We start from the raw sequence: 5,801 nt of genomic DNA, 5'->3' as shown, positions 1-5,801 counted from the left end.
CCTGTTTTGTGATAAAGATGAAATGCACATTTGCCTTTTTTGTGGCGTGTGTGAGCGGATGAAAGTGTAAGAGAGGTATCTGTATTGGGCACCAAAGCCATGTGAAAACACATTTTACATTGGGTATTATTGCAGCTTAAAATCATGAAATAGTTCTTATTTGAGTACTAAAACAATTTTAACAAACTTTGCTTCTGTTAACTGTTTATTTTTTGTAAGTTGTATCTTTTTCAGTGAATCAGCTTTACAAAACTGGTCTGAACAATTGACTCCCAAACTGAACTGAATCAGAATGGCGGTCATGGCAATGAGTCTTATTTCTAGTAACTAATCATAACAAAAAGCTTCTTGTAATTAACTGATCGAAAGCATTCAATGATCATTGGTGAACTCATGTGTTATCAATTTGAATCAGTCAGAATGATTCACTACTTGCTCAACTAGCAAGTCAGTTCAACTTAAACCAGGGATGGAAATTAAAGAGAGCTTCCCTTAGGATAATTAACCATGGTTTTATCATAGTAAAATTGTAGTAACAATGTTTTTTGTCTTTTGTGTTTTGACTACCATTTGTATAACCACAGTTTTATTTAAAAAACATTGGTTAAATTGTGGTTAGTGTAGCAAATCTATGGCTAATTTGCAGTTTTAACTATAGTAACCATTTTTTTTTTGTTTGTTTTATGTGTAGTAAAACTATGGTTAATTTTAGTAAGGGTTGTGGCAAAAATGCCACGAACTAAAATACCTCAAAAATTCAAAACAAATGGGCAAAAAATGCCCCTGCACAATTAAACAATATTTTACGAATGTAGTGATTAAAAGTAAATGTGAAAAGTGACAATGAAAAGTGTCAATTCGCGGTATTGTATTTTGATTCCTAACACTGCGTTTACGTGCCGTTTTGTGCAGCGTTAAGCCTTACAACCAATCAAACGCGTTTCTGTTTAACTTAGGAATGCATTGGCCAATCACAGGCGCTTAGATTAGTCAGCGCTGAAAACGCCGGAGCCGTCCTAGCCTAGGCCAAGGTCATGGACCGACATGTTTGTCCTTGAAGCCAAAATGTGACGTGCACAAAACTAAACAAAAACGTTTGTTTTCTAAATCGATATTAATAATCATTATTACAATATACAGAGCAATAAAATACAATAAGGATTTAATTTAAATACAATTTTAAATGGTTAAAGTTGTCTATTGTAATTGACTACAGTTTAAAATACCAATTATAGTAACTGGGTAAATGTAAGTATTTGACGTTAAAGACAACATAGTATGTTGATTTATAATAATAAGGTGATTATAAAAATTGCCCTCACCAATGTAAAAAAATGCCCTTGGAAATCAATTCCAGGAGCAAATATTGCCCCTCAATGGAAAAGTAAATTTCTGACCCTGACTCAAATCTCGGCAGCGAGCCATACTTCCAATCACAAACTGTCATGAATGACTCTCATGATCTGGTCTAATGAATTTAATCGAAAATTAATCATGAATCATTAGTAAACTCCTATTTAAATCAGTGTGAACAATTGTTTACACATTCAACCACAAGTCATTATTTTTAAACTCTTGTGAGAACAGAAAAATTTGTCATTACTCTCATTTTTTTAAAACACCTGGCCACTATGAATACCATTTTTTGCATCTTTGTAACCGTTCTTCAAGATTTATCCTTTTGTTTTCTACAGGGTAAAAACACTGCATATCTTGGATTCAGAATAAGATAAGAGTGTGTCCATTTTCAATCGATCTGTAACTTTAAATCCGTGATTGACTAATTGTTTATAGGACAATGTGTAGTTTGTAAATTCAGTATTACTGTCTCCAGCTCTTTACTCACCAGTACCAAATTCTTCCACAAGAGTGCAGCAGAGCTCAACATTAAAATTTTTCAAACCATCTAACAATACTTTTGCTTTTGTGGAAAACATCAGATGTGTATCATAAACGCTTTTTGATCTTTGTGCATGTAGTCTTTTGATGCTGCTCGATCTTGTTTTTCCTAATGGTTTGCATGCGCTTGCAGGATTTGGCAGGATTTTTCCTGAGGGGTTAAAGGATTCAGAGCTGCTCTGAAATTGGCAGGTATATATGTACTTAAGACATATGTAGGCTTTATTCTTTCAGTCTAAGCATTAACCTGTCAGATGCTTGGAGGGAGAGGAAAGGATATAGGAAGAAAAGGCGTACTTGGGTGACTGCTTGGTTTAATTAACATCACCCCTGGAAACAAGCATAGCAGTATTTTCTAGAAAAAAGAAAAATGTTCTTAAAGGGACAGATCATCCAGAAATTAAAATGATTTCACCCTCATCATAGGTTTGAAATAAAATGAAGAATATAATAATAGAATTTTTATTTATTTATTGTAATTATGTGCTTCTTGTCTTTAAGTTTTCCTCTAAAAGTCAAATAGCCTCCATTTATTATAATACCCTCTAATGTAGGTCCCCAGTCATGGACGGGACACATTACTTGGTTCAGACAATGCACCTCTCTTGGTAGTGTCTGCATTGACACACTAATGGACTCCTCTTTTGGATGTTTAAGCGAACCCGTTTTGAAAGCAGCAAAATCTTTTCATCGTCAGTCTTGATAATTGGACAAGAGGAGCTTTCAAAGTAACAGCAGCTTTTACTTGTAACTACTTTCCATTCATTACATCTAGGCTGTAAATAAAATAAAATAAAGGTTAACAACAGCATGACTACAAGCTAAACTATCTGAACAATATCTCAGTGTGGCAGACCAGTTTAAACCAGCTAAGACCATCAAGCCAGTTTAACCTGGTTCATAATGTGTGTTGTTTTTTTCAGCATTTAAAAAACTTTGTTCATTTCTCATTTAAATACATTTGGCCACAATGTATTTGTCATTATTTGTCTTTGTATGAACTAGTTCATTTTTCCTCCACAGCCAGAAAAGCTTTTTTCTGGTTTACTCAAATTTACTAGTTATGTAACCTCGGGTTATGGAGTGTTTTACTTCCTTAAAGTAACAGTATAAAGTTATCTGGGGCTTGAATAAAGTCCTCTAAAATATTTAGTAACCCTGGGATGGTCTGGAGCCCTGTGAATTTAGGCGACAATCTGGAGAAACAAAAAAATTATATAAAGAATAATGTGAGGTTGGCAAATGCTTTCAGAATCTGAATCCAAAAATGATTTGCATAATTGATTAAGGAAGCATTCATTCTGAATAACAGGTAATGTGTTTAAAGAGTGCACAGCTATTGGAATATTGATGCTTGAATTGTAATTAGTATCTTCCAAATTAACTTTTTTTTCCTGCAGTTTTTAGCATTTTATGGTTATTTGTTCCTCACATTTAATGTGGAATCAAAACCATGTACACTACCAGTCAAAAGTGTTTGAACAGTGAAATTTAAAAGTCTCTTCTGCTCACCAAGCCTGCATTTATCTGAGCCAAATGACAGCTAAACCAGTAAAAATTCTGAAATATTTTTACTTTTTAAAATAGCTTTTTTTCTATTTGAATATATTTTAAAATGTAGTTTGTTCATGTGATTTCACAGCTGAATTTTTAGCATCATTACTCCAGTCACATGATCCTTCAGAAATCATTCTAATATTCAGATTTGCTGCTCAAAAACATTTATTATTATGTTGAAAACAGCTGAGTAGAATTTTTTTTTTTCAGGTTTCTTTGATAAATAGAAAGTTTAGAAGATCAGCATTTATCTAGAGATCCTTCGTGACATTATACTTGTCGTTATCTTCTCTTTTTTTATCAATTTAAAGCATCCTTGCTAAATAAAAGTATTAATTTATATTTTTTTTTTTCCAAAAAAAGTTTATAGTGTATAATTGTACAAAAGCTTTTTATTTCAGATAAATGCTGATCTTTGGATCTTTCTACTCATTAAAGAATCCTGAAAAAAAGTACTCAGCTGTTTTAAATATTGCTAATAATAATAATAATAACAGCAATAACAATAATAATAATAATAATAAAAAATGCTGATACTGAAATTATAATGTAATGTAAATGGAATAAATTACATTTTAAAATGTATTAAATAAAAAGCAGTTATTTATTTATTTATTTTAGATCAATTTTTTGCCATTTTTTGCCTTTATTGGGATCAGAAAATTGACAGGAAGTGAGGTGGGAGAGAGGAAGGGGGGGGATTGGAAAAGGTCCTCAATCAGGATTCGAACACAGGATGCCCGGAGCGCAACGATGCTGTATGTTGGCCCGCTGCCCACAAGGCTGTCAGCACCGACAAGAAAGCAGTTATCTTAAATGGTAAAAATATTTCACAATATTACTGCTTTTGCTGTATTTTAGATCAAATAAATGCAGGCTTGGTGAGCAGAAAAGAATTCTTTAAAAAAAATCTTACTGTTCAAAAACTTTTGACTGGTAATGTATTTTGGGATCTTACTTTAAATTCATATACTTTTAATCTGATCAAAAGTGATTTTGAAATTTAGGCTTGTGATGTAACTGGAGTATATTCAGTTCACAAATGTTACACAGTCCTTGTGTCTGCTGCTTCTTGAGTGTAAAATTGCTTTTTTTATATAAATTCACCCATCTTGCACAGCCTAGTTAGGTTTTAACCCAGATTCTCCACAGATACCATCAAGAATGATCTCATATCTGGAACCATAACATACAGTTATTGTTTTTTTTTTTTTTTTTGGAGTGTTTGCCTTATTTTAATGTCCTAAACGTCAACAGAATGGGTGCCGTCAGAATGAGAGTCCAACTCTAAATCCATCAATAACAACTTGTAAAGCTGCTGGCCAAAATATGAGTCTATAATCCATAATAACTCTTCTTCCAGTGAAAAAATGCATCCTTTGTTGTTGTCTAACATCAAAATACATTATTAAAAAAAATCATTAAGGCATAGATCACCCCCATCATTTAGTGACACTAATGTCATCAGTAAAAATGCAGTGCAAGTCAGTGGGAATGGAAAGGGTTTGGTTGCCAACATTCTTCAAAATATAATCTTTTGTGTGAAATGCATAAAGATTTGAAATGGTATGAGGGTGAGGACACTATATTTGGTTTTGCGTGAACTATACCTTTAAAATATGAGATCTATCATGACACCAGTCTCATATCTTTTAGGTAGTACAGAACTTTTATATATAATTCTAGATCATTTTTAATGAAATAAACTAAAAACTCTCTTTCTCATCTTGTATTTTTGTGAGGGCCATGCTATTTTAAAACATTTGTTTCTGAATGAAATATGGTGATGTACACCGTGAGATCCACCCACTCCTGTTTCTAAAATAAAATACAACGCTGGCCCACACACATGCACGCTGTCTCTATCCTTGAGACTTTCTTGTCTCTCTTTGTCTGTCTCTTTTTTTTTTTCATGTTTTATTTTGTTTTTTCCTCTTTTATCCCTGCGTGGCTCACTTTCTGTTGTGATCAGCGGCAGAACAAAATCTTCAGTCTAGTGATGATGTACAACACCGTTGTGATGTCATGTCGTGAAATAACACTCTTATTAACATGATGAAACATTGCGTGACTAGTCTTGGGGAAAACTTCTGAATGTGCATCCGGTCGACAATCCCTAATTATGTGTCTTGCTATTGGCCGCAAACAAAGACGGTCTTCCTACTCTCTCCTGAACTCATCTCCCCTTCATTAGACTTATGTAATCTTAGTGATGAGGACGTGTGTGTGGGGGGGTTGTGATTTCTCCCAGGAAGAAACCTGGTAAAACCTTTACTTTGGAGAAAACATTGCAAACATTAGAAAATGCAAATCTGCTAGAAGATTCTACGCAAATGTGGTCATAT

The sequence above is a fragment of the Labeo rohita genome, chromosome 13, assembly GCF_022985175.1.
Source record: "Labeo rohita strain BAU-BD-2019 chromosome 13, IGBB_LRoh.1.0, whole genome shotgun sequence".
Lineage (NCBI taxonomy): Eukaryota > Metazoa > Chordata > Actinopteri > Cypriniformes > Cyprinidae > Labeo > Labeo rohita.
The sequence above is the reverse complement of the archived record's forward strand: the minus strand, read 5'-3'. Positions refer to the sequence as shown.